Source organism: Crocodylus porosus, unplaced genomic scaffold, assembly GCF_001723895.1.
Source record: "Crocodylus porosus isolate Cpor-Errol unplaced genomic scaffold, CroPor_comp1, whole genome shotgun sequence".
In the NCBI taxonomy this organism is placed as follows: Eukaryota; Metazoa; Chordata; order Crocodylia; family Crocodylidae; genus Crocodylus; species Crocodylus porosus.
The window spans coordinates 31,030,931-31,041,196 of record NW_017728912.1 but is presented as its reverse complement, the minus strand read 5'-3'; the positions used below and the strand labels follow the sequence as shown (position 1 = coordinate 31,041,196).

The 10,266-nt window shown below is 41.7% G+C and overlaps 1 long non-coding RNA gene across 1 annotated transcript in view; it reads left to right on the top strand.

Moving 5' to 3' along the window:
- The first annotated feature begins 299 nt into the window (after window positions 1-299).
- LOC109309574 overlaps window positions 300-10,266 on the top strand; it is a 23,778-nt gene continuing 13,811 nt past the window's right edge. The window contains exons 1-2 of the long non-coding RNA XR_002100975.1: window positions 300-309; window positions 3,660-3,670. This is a non-coding gene — a long non-coding RNA (uncharacterized LOC109309574). The remainder of the gene's footprint in view (window positions 310-3,659; window positions 3,671-10,266) is intronic.

Genomic DNA, 10,266 nt, shown 5'->3' with positions numbered 1-10,266 from the left:
AGCAAGTCTGTGGCAGAGCAGAAAAATACACCTGAATTCCTGAGTGAATACGCTAGATAGCTCCCACAGTTTGCCTTCTCCTTCCTATTTCTTTTAGGTACTTTTCTCTCTGCACAGAATCTATTTCTTGGAAATGGAAGATGCGATGAGCGCCACAAATCTCCAGCACTACACACAAATCCTCTCCCCCAACAACTGACCCCACCATTTTCCTCTACAAATGACAACAAACAACTTTCAGGGAGTTGTTTGAACCCCCACCCCCAACAAAATATTTAGAACACTTTATCCCCCTTCACTAGAAATGTTGTGTCACAATATCTCTGGCTGTTTCCTCCCCACGAGTCTCCAGCTCCAGCCCTTTCCAAGCTCTGTTTGCCATGGGCATGCTTTTGCTGGTATCAGTCAGAAGGCAAAATTAAGCCAGGGACAGAACAGTCACAGTCAAAGCGGAACTAAGAAGTACTTGTTGCTCTCCATTTTTGCTCAGGGGGAGCAGATGTGCTGGTGACAAATGCTTTCCACTTTCTGCAGTAATGAGAAGACTAGCCATATTGCTTCATGTAGTGACAAGTTCTCAGGAGCTTGGTCAATAGTTGGAGGGGAGGAAGTGTACCTACCTAAGCTACTTTTACAGCTTCTGTACTCAGAGAGTGTCTAAACATCTCACAGTCCTGTGAGGCAAGACAGTGATATTATCTCTATACTACAGATATCCAGGGGTCAAAAAACCTGCTTTAAAAAAAAAAAAAATCAGAGTGGCACACATGGGGGCAGTGTGCACCACTCAGAACTAGGGCTGGGTGGACCAGAGCCAAACTCCAGCTACTGGCCAGGCTCCAAGAGGCAGGGTCATTGCTGCCGCAGCCTCAGAAATCCCCCAGAAATCCAGGTAAGGTTGCTGCGGCCCACCCAGTGCTAGCCCTAGCTTCCCCTACCCCACCCAGAGTAACAGATATTCCCCAGGGACAATTAGTGGTGCCACAAGGTGCTAGTTGTACCCAGGGAACCAAACATCCATGCTCACGTAGATGTGGCCCCACTGTTACTGTGACCAATTGCACAACATCTCTGCTCTTCCCCACCTCCCTGAGTCTCCAGCTCTAGCTCCAGCCTTTCCGCTCCCACTGCTCCTTCAGACTCTCACTCCAGCCCCTAGCCAGTGCCCTTTGACCCACAATATTTCCTCCCAGTTTCCCCAACAGGCTAGAAATATCCACTAGCTGTGATTCTTCCCAGTGGGCACATCTACATGAGATGTTTACTGTGCAGTTGCCTGATTAGCTCTGCAATAAGGTTTCAGCATTTACACAGGCAGCCCTATTAGGCTGCAGTAAACAAATAAACACTGCCATAGGTTAGTACTTCTCAACACAAGTACTATCCTATGGCAGCATTATTTAGTGTGCTGCAATGTACATGTAGACATTGATGGGGCTGGCTGGAGTATCAGGGTGCAAGGCACCCAAGTGGCTCATTGCTCTGTTCCCTAGCCGTCTGCAGCATGTTGAGCTGGACTGAAGCAGCCATGGGCTGGTAGGCTGACCGCCAGGACTCCTGTCTGCCAGGGCTGTTCTGATGTGGGTTAACATAGTGTGGTCCTGGGTGCACATGTAAATACAGTTCCTGGAAGCAATAAACTCCAGTGTCAACTGCACCAGAATTTATTCAGTTACATTAATTTCATGTGTAGATGTGCCCAATGAGTCAGTACAGAGGCATTGCCCCAGAACAGCATTAAGAAAGCACTGCTCTTCAGGTGTTGCGATCTTATACAGACATTATAATAACGGCATCTTTACCAGTCCTGTTCATTAAAGATCCTATTACATATCTTTCAAAGTGAGTGATGTTCACCCCAGTGTCCTGGCCAGACTGTAATTGAGAGTGATTATATTCCTCCTACTTAAAATCTTCCCTGCAGTTCAGCATGCATAATTTGTAAAGTGCTTTCACATTTTTTGAGATAAACGGCCCTGTATACCAACAAATATAAGATATCGTTAAAATATAAATTAACAGGAGAAGCTGTTTGTTTTTTAATGCATTCATTTCTGCTTTTTCTGAAAATATCAAAAAGTGAAAGCAGGCCAAATCAGAGAAGAATAATTATTGTAAAGAATGTATTGATGAGGATTGACCTAAGGTTGAGGTATGGTTGACCTGAACAAAGGTGTGAGCCATCCTATACATAAATTAATATATATTTAAATTACTACACCTCGGAGTAATCTATTGTTAGGTTGCATGTTTTCACCAGTCTTTATCAGATCACTGACCTTGTGCCTTGCCAGTCATGTGCAACATGTAGTAACAAAGTATGACTATTAAGATTCAAAATGTTTCTAATTTAACTTTAGTGTCCCTGTGTGCCATTTCCTGGTTGGTTTTGTTACTTTTCCAATTCTGTCTAGCATAGTTAAAGGACTGTAATCCTTTCTGTGTCCTCACTGATCCTTCCAGTGGGATGATAAAAACTTAATTTACTAGCCATCATAACAATCCAACAGAGTGGCTTCTGAACTGTCCACAGAAGAGTCATTTAAAAACATTTATATTTTAAAAGCATTTATATGTGTGTGTGTGTGTGTGTGTGTGTGTGTGTGTTTAACTATATCCTGTATGGACAGTTCAGAATATATTTATTCATATGAGATATGGTAGCCTCAACTTTGTTTTAATTCTTTTTTTTTTTTTTTGCTAAGGGAACAAAACTTTCCATGATGCATCAGCAGAAGAAGAGATGTAAAAGTAGATTTATTTCTGACTTTTTTTTTTAATGCACAATTAAATCTTATTTGAACAAACTGAAAAATATTGCTTGCGTGAACATTTTAAATAAATAATGAATTTGGTGACTGTAAAGCAGAATGACCCAATTGTCAGGAGGGTAACCTAGGACATGAGACAGTAGGGACTTTGCCACACACTCCTTTAGGAATGGATGGGAGTGAAGTTGTGAGGTGTTCCAATACTATGCTATGGCTGGATTGGAGCCATATAAGCATCTTAGATTTATAGCCTATTTTATCCTCACATGAGTGATCTGCAAACAGATTGAGTCCCACAAATTTGCTTACTGCTCACAGTCAGTTTGTAAATGTTTTGTACAAAAAAAGTAATTTTATTGAACTTGAAGCCTCCCACTACACAAGTGATTATACAGTACTTAGGATTTGAGATTTCTTCTCTGTGCGAGTGTTCACCTGAGTTACATGATGTTGCTTCTGTTTCCTGAAAAATGAACATCAAACTTTCATCCCACAAGAACATGTCAAGATGTGGCTTCCAGCATACACGTTCTTGAAAACATGCATTTGTTCTTGTGCCCAGTGCAGCTATTCAATTGTCTCTACCCCCATGTCTGCACAAAATGTCCCTAGTGGTTTCCAAGTATACAAAAACTGGGATTTTCATATGGCTACAAGAGTCCTTTGAAAAACTGTTTCACCCTGGAGGATAGACTGCAAAGCATCTGGGGTTTCCCTATATTTAGCATGTACTTACACCTTTCATAAAGAACCGTGCAAAGATTTTTGGCAAATCTTCAGGCTGAGATGGGATGCAGTGAGGCAAATTTATCACCCTTTTGCTAGGACACCCTCTACAGCACTACAATTATTGCTTCTCTCTATGGATTTGATTCAAAGGCATGCCAGTCAGGGGAAGGGTTCCCAGTGGCTTCTGTTGAATTTTGATGAGGACTTCCTAAAATATCTTTTGAATTTCTAGTTGTGGAGACTTGTAAGCACTTTTCTCCAAAGTCAGCTCAAGGTTTTTTTCTACCAAAAGCAAAGAGTTTTCCATAAAGCTTAAGGAAATGCACGTTAAAAAATCCATTATTTAAAGTCAAATTTAGTCCTTCCTAAATATTCCTGACCATCTTATGCAGATCTATGTGTGTGTTTTCAGACACATAGCTCTCTCAAGATAAAAAAGTACCTGTATCTTTCTTGTTAAATGTGTTTAGTCTTAGGCTTTTATTTGGTGAGGCATATCTGGATTGGATAAATATCTGCATTTACTCCATATTATGACCATAATATAGCCATCAAATCCCAATGTCTGAAGTTCAGATATGTTATAGATTTCAGTAATGGTCTGCTTTTACAAACTTAAGGGGAATTAAAGACCCATTCATCTTATAAGAGATAAGAAAATACGTGTATCTTTGTATTATAACACCTAGAGGTCAACCTTGACACATTACAGTCTATTCTAGGCCATACTCACCAGGACCTAACTAGCATGTCCTAGAAATCTTTAGATCTCTTTGATACCATAGTCAATTCAAGAATATCTCTCATTTCATTATTTTTCTTTTACTGTAAAAGACCCTGTGACATTCAAATGTGGGTCATTGCCCACTTCTTTCTTCAGGGGCTACCTTTGTACCCAGACTCTTCCCTTTGATCCATTTTAGTGTTTGGTGATGAAAAGAATTTTTGTCCCATCCAGAGGTGCAAGTTGTGTGTCACCTTGTAAGGCCCTGGGCTATGTTGGTCTATACACTGGTCAGTGGGTAGTTTTTGGAGTGCAAGTTGCTTCCCATTCCTTCAAAACCTTTACATATGTGGTGTTTCTTGTTGCAGCCACTGATGTGTGAAAGAGTGACAGCTGAAAAGTCTTGTTTCATGAGTTACACCTTTCACCTTGCTAGAATGCTTGAGAATGATTTAGAATTTTCTCACTGTTTCGCCTTTAAATAACTAATGGTATTAACTGTCATAAAACTTTTACCATTAACTAACCAGTATCATTAGTGTTTATTGCAAATACTGTTACATGCCTGTTAGTGAAGGATGACCTTTCTTTTGCTATAATAACACTAATAATATCTTTTTTGCTGGAGAAAATGCACAGAGACTTCTGTAAGTTGTAGAATTTAAATTCTACACTTTTGAGAGTTCATCTTCTGATGTACTCTATTTTGTATGCTGTCTAATACAAGGGTATGTTATCTCTTATTACCACCTTTGATGTTTCTCTCAGCAGAGAAGGGCTAATGTCACCATCATAATTAAGATTTAGAAAGGTTCCCGACTGGTTTCCTTTATAATCACAATATTTTTCATTCGTAAGAAGAATGGAAAAACAAAACAAAAGAACTCCACATTTTCTTTAGGCTCAACAAAACAATGGGCGATTATGGAAACTGACCCAGGGCATGGCTGAACTACCTGCATTCACGTTCTCTGTGTAGTGTGGCTTATATTAACAGATGCAACTGAAATGTTATTCCAGATTTTCAGGGCACTAGAATGGCAATGCAAACAGATTTATAACATATTATGGCATTATTTTCCTGAATTCAAGGGAAAATTTTAGATCCTTGGAGTTGGCGGAAAGGACAGGGCAGGGAAAATACACAGAAGAGTTTGCTTTTCATAGCTGTATACTCTGCATTCCTCTTCTGTCATAGCTATTCAGCAGATTGAAGTCAGTTGTAATTTGGAACCAACTGAGAATTTTTCAGTGAAACTTTTTCAAGAAATGTTGATTTGCTTCAACCAAAATTGTTTGTGGAAATACAAACTTTGACAAAGCTTTCATCTGAAAAGTTTTTAGGTTCTAAGATGGCGTGTCTGGTCAAACCTGGACAGAGGGAGAGGAGGCATACACCTGGAGGCCAGGGCACTCACCGGGGGAGTGGGAGATGGATTCAAGTTTTACTCCAAATGAGACAGAGCATAGGCTCGACCTTTTACCATCCAGATCCTGGATGGGTAACCCAAACTTCAGGCTGCTGATCTGGTCATTATAGGGAGGAAGAGCTATACACACTTACTCTTTTTCTGATGTGCAAAAATTTCAAAACTTTAACATTTGCAAAAACAAAATCCTCATTCTCCAGCCAGCCCTCCAATCAAGGACAGTATGTCTTCATTATTTATTTTGAAAAGCAGGTTAACAATCAGCTGTAATAATATGGCAGCAATTCTGGGTCAGACTTAAGATCTCTTGTTGTTAAAAATAAAGGCCAATATTTTATAAGAACAAAAGCATAAATTGAATCCCCTAACTCTCTCTGTAGGCACCTAAGTCAATAGCCTGGCTTCCAAAGTACTAACAGTGCCCCCACTGGTCAGTGTGCCAGAAAGACAAAAAAAATGAGCCTATATCAAGTTAATCCTGAAAACAGTGTCGTTATTTACAAGATGCAGTACACAGCCCCCTCCAAAAGCATCTGCCCGGGCTCTCATTTTAGACATATTACACAAGTCAATGAAACGTTTGCATACATCTCCAACTATGAGGCTTGAACCAAAGCTCACTCACCAAAGAGAATCTTTCCACTGACTTCACAGGACTCCAAAACAGGGTTGGGTTCTATATTAGAATAAGTATATTCTACAGAATAGGAACAGAGTCCTGTTCAAACTTTCCTTGTTCATGTCCTTCCAAAAGTGTCACTTGATTCACAATTGCACACGTGCTAGCATGCGAGTTGAAGTGAATATGTGATTATAGTAATTCATCTGCAGACTATGGAGGTGAAGACTTTAGACACATCTTACCAGGTTCACTGATTGCTCTTAAGAGTACTGCATTGAGCTTTATTTTATTTAGTACTGTACCAACCAGGTTATTCATCCTCAATTAAGAAAACACTCATTAAGCATTCACTACTCCACAAGTGGTTGAGCCAGCAGCACTGGCCCTGGGAGAAGCATGCTCTTGGAGCCAAAAGCTGCTTGTAGAACATTTCAAAGGAAAACTGGGTATACTTTTTTTTTTTTTTGGTCAGGAAATTGTCAGCTTTTCCCCAACAATGTCATAGCTTTTCATTGGAAAACTGAAGGTTGTAAATCCAAACATTTCTGGTTTTCAGTTAAGTCAATTTTTTTCATAGGGAGCTGTCCCCTAATAGTTTAGCAAATGTCCTTTGCTGTGTTTCTGTTGTAGAGGACAGCTGTGGTGCTTACACAGATCTTTGAACCCACATAAATCATCCCAGTGCTCTTAGCAGTATAGTCATGTAGCATGTTGTTGCTTAAAGACCTCTTCAACCAGGCTTCTGCTCCCTAAAGGTCTCTCAGCAAGTCCCAGTAATAAACAGGGTCTTAAAACAAATAAAACAATTAAACAAATAACCTTGTAGTCCTGAACACAGGAAGAGGTCCCCTGTGGTTCTGGCTCTCCTCTCCACGTAACAGAAACAGTAGTGGCCTTAGGGGAGGACAAGCTGGGTGACTGCCCAGGGCCCCACACTTTAGGGGGCCCAAATTTTTTTTTTTTGGTGGGGGTGAAGTTTTGGCAAGGGAGTGGTTCTATTTGCATTTTGCTACTTGACTATGTATCTAATTCCCCCAAAGAGTATTAAAAAGATTCACAATAGAAATGAGTTAAATGTGGCGAGTTAATATTTACTTGAGTACATACCTCGAAGGGGCCCCAAATGACTCTCTTGCCCAGGGCTCCAACAACCCTAAGGTCACCACTGTCAGAAGTCTCCCATTTTAATGCTTATCCTCTAGACCTCTTTCTGGTTCTGCTTGCTGGGCTTTTTGACCCCCAGCAGCTACTCCATCATTTGCTTTCACAGAGCTGCAGCTCCTCAGCCAGGCTGCCTGCCTCCTGTTAAGGGGACAGGCCACCATGTTGCAAGCTATCAAGCAGTCTTGGGTGTACAGAGTAATGTTCAGCCACAATAAATCTGATCCACTATCTTTGCTTTGCATGTTAAGAGAGGAAGTGGCGTTGTCTTCAGCCTTCTTGGCCTCTTCTTGTACAAATCAATGCAATGATTCTTTCTCCATAGGCTTTTGATTTTTTTTCCTCCAAATGTCATGTTACGGAAAACCTACAAATCTTAGAGAAAAATTACCTTTGATACAAAAGCTAAAACTATACATTTCACTCATTGATGAATCTGATGTTTACTTCCTTCAAAAACAAAATTACTTGATATTGTGACTGTAACAGGGGTTTTTTATTTGGGGCCAGTCCCCCATTGGCCTGTCTCCCTGTTCCTGGGCTAACTGCCTGCCTTGCTTTCCTGCCACACCTTGTTGTTTCATAATTGGTTGTAAGTAGGCGGGAGGCTGCCCATTCTTGCCCTGATGCCAGGGGGCTCTCTCTGTGGCTCCAATCCTCCCCTACACTGCAGCCCAAGACTTGCAGATGGCATCCAGGTGACACAATGCTCCTGGTCGGCAGTCAGGCCAAGCTTAGCCCTCATTATCAGGCCTCATTCATACATGCACTGATGTTGCCCTTCTCTCACAAGGGCTTCTCACACTCTACCCCCTCTCACAGGGTATCTTTCACGCATCAACAACTTGTACTGCCTTGCTCCCTCTTGGAGCAGACCCCTTAGGCCATAGGCTTTATCTAGTGCACACCTTGGGTGGAAGATGTACAATCTTTTGGGCCTCTCCCACAACTCTCACCAGGGTAGTGGCCAGCGAATTACCCAACCTGGGCCAGGCTTGTCCAGGCCCCTCCTGAGGTATCTCTACACAAAACCACACACACACTGGGCTCCCTTTACTGGGGCTCCACATCTATAGGGTCTTTCCTCCCTGGTGTAGGCTCAGGTGGCCATAGCCATGCCTGGCCCCGACTTCTACCCACAGTGATGTGCAGGCTAGGGGTTACTGAAGCACCCCAACTCACCTTCCACTGAGCTGGTAACTGGTCTGGTATTTCCTGGGGGCTCCCACACCACTGGGAACCCCACCAGACCACCCACTCCCAGCAGGGTGCAGTTTTAGGTCATACCCAGGACCAAGAGCCTCCTGCTCCTACCTGTAGATGTTCCATTCAGCCAGTCACTGTCTTTGCTTGTTCTGCCAGCAGCAATCTGCTCTGTTTATATAGGCAGCCAGTGTCTCAAAATGGCTGCCACAATCAAGCACCTGCTGGCTGTTTGGCTTAGCCCTTAAAGTGGCACCAGCAGTGCCCTGTCACCGACAAAAAATTCTGAACACAATAAAGGTCTGTAAAAAATGGTAAGGTGATCAAGAGGGCTATGTTGCTAAATGGCATGATGAACATTTCCTTCCTCTAAAAAACATGAAAAATGCAAGCTATCATCACAGTACAAAAAGAAGTACAAAAAATACTATTGTAGAATCAAATTACTAGCTTTGTGGCCATGGAGTGCTGTCATAATAAAGTAATACAATAATTTCAGCTATTATAGAGCACTGTTTTTCCACAAAGCATGCTTTCTAATGGAAGTCAATTTTATTATCTGCATTTGGGGGAAGCGAAGTAAGTTAACTAAGGTCACTTAGGAGGTTAATTGCAGAGTTAAGAATAAAAGCTTCTCTTCAAGTCCCAATCTAATGCTTTATCAATATGATCTGAAATATGCTTAGTATCTTCTAATTCAAAATGACCTTTCAGAATATTGATATGTCTAGATTTTCTTAACAATTTCTTAACATTGTCTTAACATAGGATCATAGAAAATTAGGTTTGGAAGGGACCCCAGGAGGTCATCTAATCCAACCCCCTGCTAAAAGCAGGATCAGCCCTAACTAGATCATCTCAGCCAAAGCTTTGTCTAGCCAGGTTTTGAAAATCCCCAAGGATGAAGCTTCCACCAGCTCCCTGGGTAACTCTGTTCCAGTGTTTTACTACTCTCCTAGTGAGAAAATTCTTTCTAATATCTAACCTCAACTTCCCCTACTGCAACTTGAGACCATTGTTCCTTGTTCTGTTATCTGCCACCACTGAGAACAGTCTAGCTCCATCCTCTTTTGAACCACCATTCAGGTAGTTGAAGGCTGCTATCAAATCTCCTCTCAATCTTGTCTTCTCTCAACTAAATAAGCCCATTTCCTTCAGCCTCTTCTTAGAAGTCATGTGCCCCACCCCCCTATCATGTTGGTTGCTCTCTGCTGGATTATCTCCAATTTGTTCATATCATTTCTGTAGTGGGAGGACAAAAACCAGACACAGGACTCCAGATGTGGCCTCACCAGTGCTGAATAGAGGGGAAGAATAACTTCCTTTGCCCTGTTGGCACCACTCCTACTAATGGATCCCAGTATGCCATAAGCCTTCTCGGAAACAAGGGCACACTGTTGGCTCATATTGAGCTTCTTTTGCACTGTAACCCCCATGTCCTTTTTGCATAGCTGCTGCTTATCCAGTCAGTCTTTAACCTGGACCAGTCCAAGGGATTGTTCCATCGCAAGTGCAGGATTTTGCACTTGTCCTTATTGAACCTGATGAGATTTCTTTTGGTCCAATGCTCCAATTTCTCCAGGTCTCTTTCATAGATTTCATAGACATTAGGGCTGGAAGGGACCT